This window comes from Sorex araneus, chromosome 4 (assembly GCF_027595985.1).
Source record: "Sorex araneus isolate mSorAra2 chromosome 4, mSorAra2.pri, whole genome shotgun sequence".
NCBI lineage: Eukaryota > Metazoa > Chordata > Mammalia > Eulipotyphla > Soricidae > Sorex > Sorex araneus.
The window spans coordinates 80,997,861-81,017,240 of NC_073305.1; the positions used below are offsets into that span (position 1 = coordinate 80,997,861).

The 19,380-nt window shown below is 41.1% G+C and overlaps 1 protein-coding gene across 2 annotated transcripts in view; it reads right to left on the minus strand.

Annotated features, from left to right (window-relative positions):
* RCAN2 (regulator of calcineurin 2) overlaps nucleotides 1-14,096 on the minus strand; it is a 339,550-nt gene extending 325,454 nt beyond the window's left edge. Inside the window, exon 1 of one of the 2 annotated variants that reach the window (XM_055134482.1) lies at nucleotides 13,734-14,096. The gene's annotated coding sequence lies outside the window, so the exon portion shown is untranslated. Of the gene's footprint in view, nucleotides 1-13,447; nucleotides 13,555-13,733 lie in introns of those variants that run through there. The other variant, XM_055134483.1, reaches the window with a different exon arrangement.
* Nucleotides 14,097-19,380: the final 5,284 nt, after the last annotated feature.

Here is a 19,380-nt window from a genome sequence, read left to right on the forward strand (position 1 = left end):
TCCTGACCAATTCCTCCAACCATCATTTTCTTAGTGATCCCTTCTCCCGCCCCCACCACACCCCACTCATGAGGCAGGTTTCCAACTATGGAGCAATCTTCCTGGCCCTTGTATCTACTGTCCTTGGGTGTAGTAAGAAGTAATTTTAAGTAAGATTCCAATGGGTGAGCCTAGATCTTATTTTTTAATTATTTTATTCTTTATTAAAAAACATGATTAAATTGTGTTAAAGTTTGTGGTATTGCTGTACAAAGTTAATAGCTATTTACTTAGAACAGTTTACCTATAAATAAGACATAATTCCCTAAAAATTGGCCCAAAGCCCTCTACAACAGTGGAAGATGATCCAGGTAAAATCAAGCATACATACTTCTCATTGTTATTCTGGAGAATTAAATAACTCAGTCTCGGGCCAGAGAGTGAGTACGGTGGGTAGGACATTAGCCTTGCACGTGGCTAATCCAGGTTCAATCTTTGCTACTGCTCAGATACCCTAAGCCATGTCAGGAGTAAAGCCTGAGCCCAGAGTCCTGAGAAAGGCCTGAGCGCTTTCTAGGTGTGACAAAAATTAAAATTTTTTAAAATTTAAAAACAAACAAAAAGACTCAGTTTTCGATGAACTAAGAAGTCAGAAGAAACAAATTGAACTAGTTCTCAGCTTCAGCAGAGGGTCCTTTATTCTATCTAATCTAAGTCCATTTCAGCAGCTCAGAACTGCACGGCATTCATCAGGGACCAGGCCTCACACAGTCTGCAGCATCCATAGACCAGATCTTTGCAAAAAGAACTACCAGAAGAGAAGCTGATACGTTAAAATCAACTTCTCTGCAAGAATACATGTGTGTCTAATCTATCACACTCAATTATCCTCCTCTTTTGCAAAGAGAGCCCAAACTACTTTAAGAGACTGTTAAACAGACTAATTCCAGAGTGAGGGTTGTCTGTGATAAACACTGCGCTCAGCCAGTTCCTATCTCACTAAAAAGAATACTTACAAACAACAGAGTGAGATTTTCATTCTCAAGCATCTCTTGTGGGAATGTTAATTAGCACAACCTTCTGGAAAAACAATTAAAAGTAATGTGGACATATAAAGGCGGTCTATCTATTTGAACCAATAATTCCAATGTTAACAAACTATTCTAGGAAAATAATCCAAAAGAAGAAAATAATGCTAACAGAATTTACCAGAGTATTGTTTATGGCATTTTGGATAACTGAAAACTATCTGTGTAACAAATGGGAAGAGGGTAAATAAATTTGGTAAAATACTGAATAAAAATTCTATGTGGCTACCAAAAACAAAGTCTCAAATGAGAGCTGATTATATATAAAATTATTTTAACTCTTTGGTTAAATGCTTAGGAAGCACAATTGTTTAGAGTATGAAGTTAATTCTACAAAACCATGCATGTATAAAGGGCCAAATGCAAATATATAAAATGACCATAATAATCATTATTTGTTTACGTAACAAATGTGAATTTAATGTTCTCTTTTAATGGGCAGAGCAATAGCACAGCAGGTAGGGCGTTTGCCTTGCACGCAGCCGACCTGGGTTTGATTCCTCTGCCCCTGTCAGAGAGCCCGGCAAGCTACCGAGATATCTCGCCCGCACGGCAGAGCCTGGCAAACTACCCATCGTGTATTCAATATGCCAAAAACAGTAACAACAAGTCTCACAATGGAGATGTCACTGGTGCCCGCTCGAACAAATCGATGAACAACGGGAAGACAGTGCCACAGTGCTACAGTTATTTAACACAAATTTTATAAAGCACATACGTCCAACAGAAGAACCCGTTAGAGATTTAAACCTGAAAACTTTGTAACTTTCCACATGGGGACTCAATAAAAAAATTTAAAAAAAAAAGAAGAACCCGTTAAAAAGTCAGGACAGATGGTTCTATTTCTCCTGCAAAGTGGACAGACCTCTTGCAAACACTGGAAAATACTTCTAACTTTCTCAAAGTCCATGTCTTACCCGTAGCCCACTTCTGATGCCAATCCTGGTTAATTCACTTCGTTCCTACACCTTTGACTTTGATGTTCTGCCTTCTGTGTTTGTACTGAAACATTCCTCTGGCATACCTCTTCTCTGCAAATTGTGTCTTCCTCACCCCGTCACCAGCACAGTCTAGTTCCCAAACCTTGTGCTCAGCCTCCCACTGGCCAGGCCAGCTCAATTCTTGGTACTGACAATAAACAAGTTATCTTTGAGCAAAACTGGCCTCCTAAAAACAAGGGCAGAAACATTTTCTGCCCAGATCCATGCACTGTACTCAGCAGGTTACATACATTATCTCATTTAACCCTTACACCACCTCCCCATAAAAGCACTGCACTGTCGTCCCATTGTTCATTGATTTGCTCGAGCGAGCACCAGTAAGGTCTCCATTGTAAGACTTGTTACTGTTTTTGGCATATTGAATACGCCACGGGTAACTCGCCAGGCTCTGTCATGCGGGCGGGATACTCTTGGTAACTTGCTGAGCTCTCCGAGAGGGACAGAGGAATCGAACCCAGGTCTGCCGCATGAAAGGCAAATGCTTTACCCACTGTGCTATTGCTCACCCCCATAATAATAATAATAATAATAATACAATAATGATGCATTGTCATCTATATTATAAACTTATTTATATTATAAACTCTCCACATGCTTGGACGAGCCTCACTCGTGAAGGAACCGGCAGAGGAACCCAGGTGTGCAGGACTAGGGGTTGAGATCTCCAAGCCTGCTCAGATGGGGACTGGGCCTCCTCCACCCAGATCCCCCATTTTCCAGTAGCTACACAATCTCACCCACAAACTGCCCTTGGCGCCATGTAATCCCATCAACGGCCAAGATCCAGAGACTATAAAACAAAGATCCTGGGACCTCTTATTGTCAAGTTCTCCCTCTCAGAGAACCCGGCAAGCTACCGAGAGTATCCTGCCCCCACGACAGAGCCTGGTAAGCTCCCCATGGCATATTCAATATGCCAAAAACAGTAACAATAATGGGTCTCATTCCCCTGACCCTGAAAGAGACTCCAATGTGTAACCATTGGGAAGGATGAGTAAAGAGACGCTGCTAAAATCTCAGGGCTAGGACGAATAGAGATGTTACTGCCGTCCACTCAAGCAAATCGATGAACAATGGGATGACAGTGATACAGTGATAAACTTACTGTATTTCATAAACATATGCTATGAACAGAAGACTTCCCTCCCTTCATAAACCTGGTGTTATATCCAAATCAACTAATATCTTGGAGAGTCCTACCATGACAAGTTATCACATCTGTACAGAACATTTCAGTGTTCAGTGCATAGTCACAGACTTACTGCATTTCAACCTCACAACCCTGAGGTGGGAAGAGCAGATATTATTTTCCTAATTTTACAAATAAGAAAATTGCGACTCAGTGACTGACCCTGAGTGATTTATTCCCTCTGTTTCCCAGGGTATGCTCATCTGTAAATAGGGATGATAATACCCACATGACAGAGTTGTTGTAAGGATTAAATAAGACAATGCATATAGCCTGCTGTGCTCAGTGCTTGGAGCAAGGCAGCATTCAATAAATACCAGCTCCTAAGACTGTTAGGTCAACAGGAAGTTCAAGGTTACATAGTTGGAAAGTGACAGCACCAGGATGGGAGTCTAGGCCTTTCCATATCATGCCCATGCTTTTCATAGGGTGCTCCAAATATTATAAGAGGATAATGAGGAATGACTCGATCCTCCAAAGAACTTTATAAATTTTTTGGTAACCGGAACCTATCAATCATATTTAATAATAAAGCAACTCCCAAAGAGAACACAGGCATTATAAATAAAAAACAGGAATAAGTTTCTAAAATTTTATATTTTCTTATAGTTATAATCATACTGTCTTATATATATATATATATGCTCTAAGATATCTTTTTCTTCCTCTATTTTTGATTATTTTGGGGCCACACCAAGTGGTTCTCGGGCTTACTTCTGGCTTTACACTCCGACAGGGCCCAGGATCTGGTGCCAGGAATCAACCCTGGGTTAGAGGTATGCAAGACAAGTGCCCTACCCACTGTACTAGGGCAGTGGGCATTTTACTCCAGTCTTCTTTATTTCAAAGGAGTTGAGTAGAAGGAAAAAAGGAAGAAAAAATAAATCTCTTTGCATCTAAGTGTAGAGAATATTTTCTGTGGACCTTTAAACTGCAGGAAGTTTGTCCTATTTTTGGAAACTTTCAACTTTTAGAAAGTATAATTCATAATCAGGTACGCTTTTAACAGGACTTAAAAACTGCTTCTCTTAATTTAAGGCTGTTTCCATCTTTATTTTATCTTATTTTTGGTTTTGTTGCCACCCCCAGGCAGTACTGAGCTTATTCCTGACTCTGTGCTTGGGGATCATTCCTGGTGGGGCACAGGGAACCATATGTGGTACCAGGGATAAAACCTGCATTGAACATGTGCTTTTATCTTTAAAATAAATCTCAAGGCTGGAGCGATAGCACAGCGTGTAGAGCTTGCACACGGTCTACCCAGGTTCAATTCCCAGCATCCCATATGGTTCCCCAAGTGCCGCCAGGAGTAATTCCTGAGTGCATGAGCTAAGAGTAACCCCTGTACATCGCCGGGTGTGACTCAAAAAGAATAAACAAATAAATAAACCTCAACATAACCAATTTAATCTACAACATTTGACACAGGACAGTTGGTAATAAGAGAATGGAGACAAGAATGTGGAACATTTTATAGCTAAATGCAGAAAGCTCTACATGAAGACAGGAAGAGTGTGCACAGAGAAAAACAGAGCAGGAAATCCCTTGTATGTTTGATGCCATAATAAAGGAAATCCTGGATTCCCAACTCTAAGCAATATCATTTCCTTATGGTAATCTTGGCCTCTATATAAACCACTAAATAAGAGTTCAAGACTGTTGTAAAATGTTGAGCTTCTTTCTGCCTCAGAAGGTAAGTTATTAATAAATTCCTGAGAAATCCACATGTTGACAGGTAGTGCACTGTGCATTTATTTTTATTTTTTATTTTTATTAGTAAATCACTGTGAGGTACAGTTACAAACTTAGGAACTTTCATGTTTGTATTTGGTTTACATTCCTACACCAGTGCCCATTCTCCTCCACCAATGTTCCCAGTATCACTCCCACCACCCCCACCCCAACCCCCACCATCCCACCCTGCCTCTGTGGCAGGGTATTCCCTTTTGTTCTCTCTCCTGTTGGATGTTGTAGTTTGCAATAGAGGTATTGAGTGACTATCATGTTCGGTCTATTTTAATAATCTAAGATAGACCAAATAATCTAATTATTTAGATTACCTAAATATTTAGAATATCTAAATAATCTAAAATAGACCAAAAATAGTCTATTTTTGGTACTCGGCTTTCATCCTGAGTGGATCCTCCCAACATTCTCTACTTAACTCCTCAATCTATGCCACTTTCTAAGCCCAGGAAGGAATGGGTAATATTATCTCAAAACTATGACATAGGTGAATGTGTTTCAGAAATACCCAGCCTAACTTTCTGCATGACAGTTCTACCCTCACTTACTGAACATCTTCAATAAGGTGAATCTGGTTGTGGTGCCTGGTTACTTAAGTACTTCATTCCTCATAACAACTTGACAACACATGTGATCATCCCAATAATCCAACGAGGAGGAAACCAAGTGTCCTAGTATTTAAGTGGCAGTCTGAAATAAAGAAACTGACCAGAGTTTATAGAAGAGTCGCAGAGATACCCCACTTTTATGCTCACATGACTTTTTCATTCCTGAATAATGCTCCCACACAATGAGGCAAGTCAACAGCACCTTCGCTGGACCGCAGTTCACATCAGGCTGTTCAGGACAGTTCATCTTTTTGAGTTCATCTTTTTATAAGTATTCCTAAAAGTGACAGAACTGTCCTGATTCTAACCAAATCCTGCAGTTCCAGCAGTAATATTTAAAACAGGATGGCAGGACACCAGAATGTCAAGACATCCTGGAGGTCAAGTAGCCATCCTCTTCTCCTATTAATATACAGATTTTAAATGACTAGAGCCTGGGAGGTGATGTGACTTTGTAGAGGTCACACAACAAATCCAGTGCAGTGCCCAGATGAGCGCCAGGACTCCTGACTCAGTCCTGTTTGCTTTTACAGCTTCAGGCACAGATATTTAAGCATAGAATAAAAACACATTCCAGAAGAAATAGGAGGAATCATTGTAACCTTATTAATTCACACAGATGACTCAGAATGCTGGCCAGCCTGCCTGGATTTGAACACTGTATGCACCTCTTATTCTCTGTGTAGTCTCAACAAGTATCCTCTCTTTGCACTTAGTTTATTGTCAATTATATGATAATAACAACTGTGTTTATTCCATAAAATATTCATAAGAATCAATGCAAATAACTCACGGAGATATTTCATTTCTTTGCCTTGGTACAGAGTAAGCACTTACTTAGTTAGGCATGTTACATATTATTGTTGTATCTGAAATTATTTTCACAATTTTACAACTAGTACTAGTTCATACTACTGACACTTAATGCTTTCACTTTGGGGAAAAAAATTAGAAGCAATTTCCTAGTATAAAATTCTTCTACATCCAAAACTGCGCAGCCACTATTGTGCTCATGTCTCTTCATTCTCAGCAATGGAAACAAATTATCAAATGCTTCCTTTTCAGCAGGTCTGACTTTGGGGAGAGAGGGAAACCCCAAACAATAATAGTGAGTTTTTTTTTTGAAATATTGAATGTAATCAAAGTAAAGAGAAAGTAAAGCAAAATTTATCAGCTACATAGGCTGGGGGGTTGAGGGAGGGTGTATACTATGATTCTTGGTGGTGAATATGTGCACTGGTGAAGGGATGGGTGTTCGAGCATTGTATAACTGAGACTTAAGCCTGAAAGCTTTCCACATGGTGATTCAGTAAAAAAAAATTTTTTAATTCTTCTGCTTCTCCAAAGGCAAACCCCCCAAAAGTCTTAGGAATGAAGGGATGTAATAAGAGATGTTAACACCAAGAATGAAGAAATTACCCTTAAAAAATAAAAGCACCAAACAACTGACCACTTTTATTTGAATGCTCAAAAATAATATTTTCCATTTTTCACAAGACTGTATTTTGTCTTTTATCAGCAAGCACTATCCATATATAATTCACATAAACACCATTGGTACTAACAAAGTGCACAACATAATGATGAAGTATAGGTATGAACTACAATCACTACAATGTGTTCAATTAATGTCTATTACCTCACATTATTACAGTTAATTATTCTTGTGGATAAGAACTTTTAAAGTCAACTTTAATCAATTTAAAATTCATCAATACAGTATTATTAATTATAGTCACCATGCTACACATTCTCAAAATGTATAGCTAGAAATTGAAGTTGTACTTTTTCGTCTTTTTTACCCATTTCACCCATCCATCTTCATCCTCTCTACCTCTGGCAACCATCAATATTTCTCTGTATCTATGTATTTGTGGTTTCTAAAAAAGTATTGCTTATATAAGAAAATCATAAAAATACTGCATCTGTCTATCTCACTGAACATAACTCACTCAAGTTTTATCCACTTTGCCTAAGAGCAACACTTCCTTCTTTTTATGGTTGAATATGTCATGATAAAAATAATTATATTTGAGGCTGGAGCGATAGCACAGCAGGTAGGGTGTTTACTTTGCACGCGGCTGACCCAAGTTCAATTCCCAGCATCTCATATGGTCCCCCCCAGCACTGCCAGAAGTAATTCCTGAGTGCATGAGCCAGAAGTAACCCCTGTGCATCACTGAGTGTGACCCAAAAAGCAAAAATAAATTAATTATATTAAATTAACTTGGTCTCTAAGAAAGCCTGCTCTTAAATGGATGCAAGGAGAGATTAAAAAAACAATAATAAAAATAATTATATTTGGGGGGTGGAGAGATAGTAGGGCAAGTGGGCACTTGCTTTGCACATAGAACCTGGGTTCAATCCCCAGCACCTCATATTGTCCCCCAAGCCCCACCAGGAGTGATGCCTGAGCACAAGCCAGGAGTAAGTCCTGATCTCTTCCAAGTGTGGTCTCCCTTCCCTGAAAAAAACAAAAATATATATATTCAAAAGTGTAAAATAATAAATACCAGTACTCCTACATTAAAAATAATAATAAAGTGTAAAATAGTTTAAATATTTTCTTGATCTATCTGTAAATAAAATATTTAGGTTGCTTGGCATGCCTTCGTGAAAATAAATAATACTGTGACGAACATGGGCTGGGTGCAGATACAATTTTAAGGTAGTCATAATTTCTACTAAATTTAAGAGAATATCCAAAATTGGGACTTCTGGATTATATGGCAGTTTACTATTAATTTTTGTTTTGTTTAGGGAAAACACCCAGATGTGCTCAGGGCTTCTCTGCACTTAGGGATCATTCCTGGCAGGGCTTGGGGGACCTTATGAGGTTCCAGGGATCGAAACGAGACCAACCATTTGCAAGCAAGTGCCCTATCTAGTGTACTACTGTTCCACCCCTCTATTACTAATTTTTGAGGAATCTTCACACTATTAATTATGGCTGTGTCAATTGACATTCCTGCCGACAGTCCACAATGATTCCCTTTTCTCCAGGACAATTTTTACCAGGACATATTTCTTTCTATCTTTTCTGATAACCTTTCTCACAGGTGATATTTCATTATGGTTTGGATTTTGGATTTGCATTTCTTTAATTATTAGTGATTATGCATGAACCTTTTTATGTATTTCTTGGCTACCTGTATATGTTCTTTGGAAAGCTGTCTATTTGGTTCCTTTATTCAATTTTGTTCAATTTATTGTGTTTGGGGCTGGGGGGCAAGGGGATTTAAGCACCTCATACACAAATTCTACCAGGAGCTACATCCTCCCTCCTAATGTGCTTTTTTTTTTGTTTTCAAATGTAGGGGCCATACCCAGCAGTAATCAGGTGCCATAGTAATCTGAATCGGCGATCAAATTCAGAACCATGCACATGCTAGGATTGTGCTCTATCACTTGATTCACATGCTGAGTGCCCCTGTATACTTTTAGTTGATGTTTTTTTTGCTATTATGTTATTTGAGTGGTTTTTACACTTGGTTTTTGGTTTATATCTAGCAATACTCAGGGCTTACTCCTGTTTTTTTATGCAGAGGTCACTTTTGGAGAAGTTCAGGAGAGCATGGATCTAATGGCAGTCAGTCACATGAAAGGTAAGTCACTAACTTCCCGTACTATCTCTCCAGCCCATATTTGATTTCTTTATATAATTTAGGTATTAACCCTTTATCATATACAAGAATTGCAAATCTTTTATGATGCACTGCCTTTTCATCTAGTATCTTTCTTATACTAAACAGGAGCCTTTCCAGTTTGATGAGGTACCACACATTTTTGGTTGTTTTTTCTTTAATAATTTTTATTTTAATAAATTTTATTTAATTAAAGAACTGTGATTTACAAAGTTATTGATAGTTGGGTTTTAGGCATATAATAATTCAACAGCAATCCCATACCCAGTGTCAATTTCCCTCCACCAGTGTTCCCCTACTCATTTGTTTTTGTAATGGTGGCTTTTATGACAAATTCAAAGAATCATTTGAATGATCTTCCATATGTTTTCTTCAGGGAACTTTAAGGTTATGTGCTCAAAATTTTAATCAATTTTATGTTGATTCAAGTGTATAGGGTGAAATAATACCCCAGTTTCAGTCTTTTTCATATGGTTACCTAGTTTTCCAAACACCATTAATTGATTAGATTATCCTTTTCCTACTGATACCTTTATTATAATCATATTCTTGACTCCTTTGTCATAAATTACTCAAGTACATACATGAATAGATTTATTTCTGTTCTCACTATTCTGTTCTATTAAGATAGATGTCTTCTTTTATTCCAACATTATAATTTTTTGGTTAGTATAGCAATTAGTTTTTAATACAGGATTCTGATTTCTATGGTTCTGTTCTTTCTCAATAATGTTTGATTATTCGAGATATTTTATGGTTGCACAAATTTTAGAATCATTTTCTCTGATAAATATCATTGGAATTTTAACAGGGATTGCACTGTATCTATTTATTACCTTGAGTAGTTTGGGTAGTTTTAATACTAATTATTCTAATATGACAGTTTATAGTATATTTCCATTTCTTTTTGTCTCCTTTAATTTCATTCATTGATTTCTTATTTCAATGTACAGATATTTTTACCTCCTTGCTAAATTTGTCAGCATTTTATTCTTTTTTGATGCACTTACAGAATGCTTTTGTTAGTTTCTATTTATTAACATTCACTATTAGTATATAGAAATGCAAGTTATTTTCTATATTAATTTTATTCCCTATAGGTGTTTTGGCACAGGAGGGTGCACTCAGGAGAGCTCTGGGCTTATTCCTGGCTCTGCCCTCAGGAGTCACTCTTGGAGGGCTTAGGGGACCATATGGGATGCCCGGGATTGACCCAGCTGAGTCACATGCAGGGTAAGCACCCATTCTGCTATTGCTGTCCCCTAATTTCCTACAATTTTACTAAATTTGTTTACCAGTTAAGTTTTTGATGAAGTCTTTGGGTTTTCTTTATGTCATATATAAGTACAGAAAGTTATACTTTCTTTTTTCTTTTTTTCTTATCTAATCACTCTGATTGGGACTTACGTACTATGTTGAATAAAAGTCACATGAAAGTGCAAAGTTGACTTGTGCCTGACATTATAGGTAAATTTCCAGTGAAAAGTCAAAATTCCACATCATTTCAAATCTCCCTTCCTCATTTACTTCCTAGTTCAGTTAAAAGCATAATCATCCATTTATACATCTAAACTTCTCTTCCACTGCACTACCTCCTGTATCACTGTATCACAGTATCACTGTCATCCCATTGTTCTTGATTTGCTTGGGCAGGCACCAGTAACGTCTCCACTGTGAGACTTGCTGTTACTGTTTATGGCATATCAAATACACCATGGGTAGCTTGCCAAGCTCTGCCATGCGGGTGGGATACTCTTGGTAGCTTGCTGGGGTCTCCCAGAGGGACAGAGGGATTGAACCCAGGTCGGCCTCGTGCAAGCAAACACCCTACCCGCTGTGCTATCGCTCCAGTCCTACTGCCACGAATTCTCCTTTTGAAATAGCTCCCTGCAGATCTTTTTACTACCTCCATCACACACACTTTACTTTCTGCCTAGACTACTCTAATAATTCCTAATATGAGCTCATCTCTCTTTGCAACCCCACCTACTTAACACCTCTAAAGCCACTTTTGTTAGGTCAACTCACTTCTTTCATAAGAGCAGTATGATTTCTTCTTCTCATTTGTGTATATTCACAGTTCAAGTTCACCAGTATCCCCCAAATCTCCTGTCACCTATGCTTCATAACACTTACATGTTCTTTGAATGTGACCTTTCCTTCTATGTGAACCAACAATTTCATCCTCTAGCAACTCCCACCAACTACTGGGATGTAGGCCAGATGTGAACTGTTCCTAAAGCACTTTCAGAGTTCCTCCACCCTTTTCTTCCTGAGCTCTCACTGAAAAGGTTCCTTTCTCCATTAAACACTTAGCACACTGATCATTATTCATTTTTTTAATCCTTTGCTCCATGATAGATTTCTAAAAGGCATAGGCCTCATTCTTTTAGTCTCTGACATTGGACTTACACAGCACACAGTAGAATCTTAAGACATAAACACTGAATAAACTGAGTGGGCAACATAGAAAGCCAAAAGACTGAGAAAATGAGACCTTAGTGACTATCAAAGTTGATCTCAATAAAGTTAATTTCTGCAATAATATGATGACATGCAAATAATTATGCAAGTGATTTTTAAGAGCATGATGTGTACTTGGAGTTGTCAAAGATCTCAACTTCCCACTTATATGCCTTTTAAATCTTCATTACAGGAGTCACATACTCCTAGCTTTGGTTAGGTTCTGCAGGATCTGCATTTTGAAAATTCTTGGAATCCTAAAGCTTTAGTTGAAAATATCTTTCCATCACCAAATTCTATGAACTGAACTGGGGTAGTAAGTGCTCAAAAAATGTAGAGATGATTTTGCAGTGTATCTAAAAAACAAGGTACAATTCATGTTTAGACCACTGCAACTCAATGGCTGATTATTCTTAAGATAATAGCTCTGAGGCTAAAGAAAATCAATGAGTGGACTATAAAGCAGCCAAACATTCACTCTCCTGCCTTGTTATACAGTTAGCACGACCTGCTTCTCTCTCCTTTCCAGCTCCTGGGTGTTTTAAACTTCAGTTTGCTGCCACATTGGAGGAAACCGGTTAGCAAGTGTTGCCCTGTACCTGTGATACAGTTGTCCTGCGTTTTAAAGTTGATGAAATATGTGTGAAAGTTGAGTTGCATTATTAAAAGTGCCCTACTTTTCCTAAAGCCGCTTCTGTGATAGGTTAAGAGGCATTCTAGCTGAAAGCAGAGGAATGCGAGCTAGAAAGTTCTAGCATCCTTTCCTCTCCAATTATGGATGGCAAGTTAAATGAAGTCCAGAAACCTTTCCTTTTACTAAAACAATGTGGTGGTGGGAATGGAGTCGTTACATTGTACCCCTAAAACACATTAATGTTTGCGCTCTTGTAAATCATGTTACCTCAATTAAAAAAAAGTTAAGCTTCGGCAGCGGATTCGCTAGAGGTCTACTGAACACGGTTATTCAATGTAGGAAATGGGAGCGATTCAAAACAGGTAGTCTGTTATAACTCATTTGGGAGTAAGAAAAAGACAGCACGCTTGGAGAATAAATCATTAACTAAAAGTCAAACCCAAGCAACCTGGAAACCAGTGAGACCTGGAAGCAGTGAAGGATCGGGCAGCTGGGATTTGCCCGTCCCCTCCGGTGACTTCTGGGGCAAAGCATCCCGCACGCAGGACTCGGCACACTGCGCTCCCCTCTATTTCACTTTTCAAACTTGAAGTTATTTTTAGATGACCCAAGTCCGCTAATCCCAGGCAGGATAATTCCCAACCCGCTGTGCTTCCCAGCACCTTCCCCGCCCCCGCCCCCCAGCCTCCCCATCCCCAAGCGTTTTCCTTTAGGCGCCGGCAAAGCCGTCTATCCGTTTTCTCTTCGGATCCTGGGGCGCCCCAGCTAGCTGCCTCCCCCCAAGTCCCCTCCTGATCTCTGCCCAGGAGACCACCCAAGGCTTCGTTCCCGGTATCCCCCCCACCAATACACCTGCTGCAGCTGCTGAGAAGAAAGCCCGGGGCCAGCGGTCAGCGGGGAAGGGGCTCCTCGCCACGCGATCCCCACGCGCACCTTCTCCATCCAGGGGGCTCTCGGTCCGGGTCGCCTAGGTCAGGAGACCCCTCTCTCCGGGCCGCGGGCCCCCTCCCTTCCTCTAGCCAGGTGGCACTGGGGCCGCCCCCCGCCGCGATCCCCCCACCCCCGCCCCGGGTCCGGCACCGTTACATAACCGACCTGCTGGGCGTCCGCGATGCGCCGGGCTCGGGCGGCAGCCGGGGAGCGCGGGCGCGGCGGGCGCACCTGGCGGCCGGGGCGGGCGCGCGTCGGGGCGGGCGCGGGGCCGTGCGCGGCGGGCGCGGGGCTGCGGGGCTCTCGGCCGTTCCCGCGCGCGCAGCCTCCCCGCCACCTCCGCCGCCGTCACCCGGGACAAAAGCGGCTCCGGGGAGGGGCGCGCCGCCCGCGGCTCCGGTCAGCAGCCCCCCGCCCGGCCGCGCCCCCGCTCGCGCCCGCGGGCTCTTACCTCGTCCCCTCGGGGCGCCCCGAGCGGCCGGGATCCTCTCAGGCGCCGACCCCGGAGCCGCTGGCCGCGCTCGAGGCCCCACCTCAGCCCACGAGGCTCCGCGTCGCGGCCGTCGCCCGGGAGTGCGGGAGCGGCGCGAGGGTCCCTCAGAGGCGGGCGGGCGGTGGCGGAGGGGGGTGGGGGCTGAGGGGAAGCTGGTGGCGGGGAGGCTCAGGGGGACTGGATGGCGACCGCCACGGAGGCGGGCGACAGAGGCCACCCGTGCGTGAGGCGTCTCAGGAGGAGACTTTTCCCAAGGTGACAGAACCCGAGCGGCCGGCGCGGGCTGAGGGAGCGTCGCGACGCCCCTCCCCAGAGGGTCCTGCGGCGGGTGCGGGCGTGTGCGCTGGCGCCCCCTGGCGGCGGTCCGCGCTCGGCGGCAGGTGCCCGGCGCGCCGAGCTGCCCAGGCCGGGCCCGGCACAGAAGGGGCTTCCTGGGGCGGAAGGCTGTTCCGGTCCCCCTAAACGGGGAACTGTGAGCCGTCTAAGGGGAGCTACTGTTGGGCCAACTTGGCGCGCGGTTGAAGTCTCTCCCTCAGAGCGGTTCAGAGCAGGGAGGAAAACGGGGGCTCGTGGGTGGCAGGAACAGGGACAGCAGAACTTCAGAAAGAAAGGCTCCAGATCATCAAAGAGAAAAGGAGCGGGTTGGAAGTGAAAGGGAGGTGTGTGTGTGTGTGTGTGTGTGTGTGTGTGTGTGTGTGTGTGTGTGTGTGTGTGTGTGTGTGTGTGTGTGTGTGTCTTGAGGAGGGACGGGAGCCCAGGCGATAATCTTAACTGCATTGAAGCAGTGTCACAATTAGCCTCCACTCACAGGACACCGCATTATTTTATCCAAGGTTGAATAAAATCACACTTCCACCCCACCACCACCTTTGGTACTGTGTATTGAACAGTACCTCCTAATTCAAGTCAAAAGCTCCACCACTGAGCTACACCTCAAACTCACTTCTCTTTTTCTTCTCTTTTTCGTTTTTAAGCAAAAAAAGTAGACTTTGGGTAGAGCCCATAAACCAAAAAAAAAAAAAGTGAGGAAAAAATAGGCCTTGGCTTTTCACTGCTTGATCTGCATTAATATTAATAAGTGAAAAATTCCAGAGTTTAAAAAGACCTAAGATGCCCACCTTTGAAACTTTTAGATGTGTAATATTAATAAAAATTGATTGATTTAGATGGGTTGCTTCTTTTTTTAAGTAGAACTGTCTCAAAGATCATCCTATACAGAGCCCAAATTAGCTTCCAGAATACTTTTGCATTGGTTCTAGTTCACTATTTGAATCAATGGAGACAGTCCAGTTCCTTCTCTATAGATTCTTGCAAATATGTGGAAGAGTCCATTCTACCTCATTCAACCCAATTCCCCATTTCCATGCAGAACATCTTCAGTCCGTTTTAAAAAGATCTTATTTTTAAATAGATGTTTTAAAATATAAATTCCTGACAAGAAAAATAGCATGGTGTACAGTTAGAAGTTGTTCAGTTGGCAAAGCACAAGATTTAATGAAACTTATATGAAGTGATATACATAAAGTATTTTTTGCAAAGCTAGGCACTCAGTGTACTGTAGCTATTATGTCCCCAAAATGAACATGGCCAATTTTCTTACCACTCAGATGTAGGCATTTTTATTTTGAAACAGATTCTATTTTTTTTACTGTTTTATATTCACTGAAAAATTGATTCATGGAACAGAGATTTCTCTTGCATAGTCCCCCGATTACCAACTTACACTACTGAAGTAGTATATTTTTTAGAATTTATGAACACACTTTATTTTTTACTAAATATTTATCTTTTTTTCCAGCTAACCTCCACTACCCCACCGCCGCCACACTCCAGTCCGCTTTCCACATGCTTGGGCTGAGACTCATGCATGAGGGAAGTCCCACAGAACCCAGGTAATGCAGAACTTTGTGATCTTGGACTTGGGGCTCAACAGGACCCGGGAACAGAGATCCTCTGCCTCCTTCCCCCAATCTTGGGCAATCCAGGGATCACTCCCATAAACGCCTCCTGCCAGTGCCAGATAATCTCTTCTTCAGCCACCCTCCAGAACTCATGGCTGCTTCTCCCAGAAGGGAGCATAAAATGAGGCCCCATAACCAGGCCACCAGACTCCATGCCAGGGGTGCCCCAAAGTGGGGCGGGTGAGACCCCACCCTACCCCAAGGGACCCAGCCCTGGCAGCCGACCTCCAATATCCCACTGACACCACACTCCAGGCCACTTTCCACACACTCTGGCTGAGCCTCACGCATGAGTGAACATATTCCTGGACCATGCGTCCGTGAAGCCACGTGACACATCATCATAAAGGGAAATATATATATATGTATATATATACATATATATATGCCTCTCGGAGAGCCCAGGAAGCTACCGAGAGTATCCGGTCCACACAGAAGAGCTTGGCAAGCTGCCTGTGGCATATTTGATATGCCAAATACAGTAACAATAGCAGGTCTCATTCCCCTGACCCTGAAAAAATCCTCCAATCGTTGGGAAGAATGAGTAAGGAGAGGCTGCTAAAATCTCAGGGCTGAGGCAAATGGAGACATTACTGGTGCCTGCTCGAGTAGATCAGTCAACAAGGGGATGACAGTGATACAATGATGAACACACAATTACCAACCAAAGTCCCAATTTTCAAGGGATCTTCACTATTGAATTTTGGCAAGTGTATACTGCCAAATGTTAGTGTATCCACTGATACAGCATCATAGAGCACCATAATCCTCTACTCTCCTTTCTGGGTTTTAAAAATTATTTAAGAACTTTGATCTTTCAGATTGTCTTTCGGGTTTCCCTATCATTAATTTATGCTCTAAGTTTTATTATTTTTTTCCTTCGGTCTTGCTTGGGTTCCTTTTGCTGGTCCTCCACAACTTCAAACTTTACTACAAAGCAATAACAAAACAGCATGGTACTGGAACAAAGGCAGAGCCGCTGATCAATGGAACAGGATGGAATATCCCTACATGCAATCCAAAATATATGACCATCTGATCCTTTATAAGGGGTCAAGAAATGTGAAATGGAACAAGGAAAGTCTCTTCAACAAATGGTGCTGGCATAACTGGACAGCCACATGCAAAAAAATGGGCTAGACATCGACCTAACACCATGCACAAAGTCAGATCAAAATGGATTAAAGACCTCAACATCAGACCACAATCCATAAGGTACATCGAAGACAAGGTCAGCAAACCCTTCATGATATTGAAGCTAAAGGTATCTTCAAAGATGACACAGAACTAAGTAATCAAGTAGAAACGGAGATAAACAAATGGGACTATATTAAACTAAAAAGCTTCTGCACCGCAAAAAACACAGTGACCAGAATTCAAAGGCAATCTATAGAATGGAAAAGGATATTCACCCAATACCCATCCGATAAAGGCTTGATATCAAGGGTATATAAAGCACTGGTTGACCTCTACAAAAAAAATATCCAAGCCCATCAAAAAATGGGGCGAAGACATGAACAGAAACTTTCTCAAGGAAGAAATACGAATGACTAAAAGTCACATGAAAAAATGCTCTTCATCACTAATCATCAGGGAGATGCAGACCAAAACAACTATGAGATTATCACCTCACACCACAGAGACTGGCTCACATCCAAAAGAACAAAAACAACTGCTGTTGGCGTGGATGTGGGGAGAAAGGAACCATCCTACACTGCTGGTGGGAATGTTGACTGGTTCAGCCCTTTTGGAAAACAATATGGTCGATTCTCAAAAAATTAGAAATTGAGCTTCCATTTGACCCAGCAATACCACTCCTGGGAATATACCCTGGAAAAGCAAAAAGGTATAGTCAAAATGACATCTGCACTTGTATGTTTATTGCAGCACAGTTTACAATAGCCAGAATCTGGAAAAAAATCGAATGCCCGAGAACAGATGACTGGCTAAAAAAACTTTGATACATCTACACAATGGAATACTATGCAGCTGTTAGAAAAGATGAAGTCATGAAATTTGCATGTAAGTGGATCAACATGGAAACTATCATGTTGAGTGAAATGAGTCAGAAAGAAAGAGACAGACCGAGAAAGATTGCACTCATATGTGGAATATGAAGTAACAGAGAGGTACGAGCTAGCAATGATGCAACCACTAGCAGAAAGCCCTCTGGACTTAGTCACTAAAGTACTAAAATACAGAAATCTAGAACCTCACGGCCGCTACTGTGGCCACAGGACCTCATATCTCCTCATTCTCAGCAATGGAAAACAAGTTTGGATCCCATGTTTTTTATGTTATTGAGTCTGTGCTTTGGGTATCTAGCAATATACTCCCCCATGTTACCAGTATTCCCAAAGTTCCTGACCCTTGTTCCCCTATTACTTCCCTTTCTCATCTGTTTTCCTTGCCCCCTAGATTTCTTTCCTTCTCTTCCCCTCTCCTCCCTATACTCTGGGATCATGGGTGACCTACGCATGCACCATTACATTCCCATTATAGACCAGTTATTCTATAAACCACAGGTAAGTGAGATCATTCTATGCTTCTGTTTGTACTGGCTTACTTAGCATGCTATTCTCCAACTTCATCCAGGTTAGTTAAATATGGTCCTCTTTTTTTATCTTTCTATTCCCATAAACTCATGGCAACCACAATGTTTTAATTCAAAACACACAGCTTCATCTTTTCCAGAATACCATCCAGTTTATAGCCTTTTTTATATTGGCTTTATTCATAGTTCATGCATTTAAGCTTCATTCATGTATTTTCAGGATCTGATAGCTCTTTTTTTTAACACTGAATAATATCCCATTGTCTGAATAGAAAATAATTTATTTTTATAGGCTTTTTTATAGGCATCTCTATTTCATTTTTGGTGAGGCATCTGAGTATTTTTGCCCTTTTAAAACGGTGTTGCCTTTTTTTCTTATTGTTGTTGTTTTTGTTATTAAGAATTCTTTTATATTTTGAATAACAGTTCTTCATCAAATAAATACTTTGGAAACAATTTCTTCATCCCTCTGTTGTGCCTTCTCATTCTCTTGGTATCATCTTGTGCAATGAGAAAGATTTGTATCTTTAAAACATAATATAGTTATTAATTGCAAAGCAATTAATACAATAAAGTCCTGTTCTCAAGGAATATTTTTCAGTATTTTTAAAAAATGTTTTTTGCTACTTTTTCTTGAATTAAATGTCTTCCATATAGATTTTTCTAATTGCATTAATTTAATTTTAATTTATGATTTAGAGAAAAATTTAATTTATCAGTATAGATTTAAAAATCTAAAAGTATTTTGTGACCCTGGAAGAATTTCTAATTTTCTAAAAAATAATTGTTCTTATTTTTTGTTTGTTTGCTTTTGGGCCACACCCAGTGATGTTCCAATCTTACCCTTGCTCTGTGGAGGGATTTAAAACACGATATGTGGTTCCAGGTATAGAACCCAGGTCAGGTCTCACATGGCCTTACCTTCCCTTGCTGTGCAACTACTCTGGTCTCATCATGCTCAGATTTTTCAGAAAGAATTTCAAACTTTTTACTTTGTCACTAAGAGATCACTAAGGGCTTTGGATTTGTGAGGAAATTTGCAGAAAACTCATTACTACTAATAAAAATGAAAAGAAGATTCAATATATTT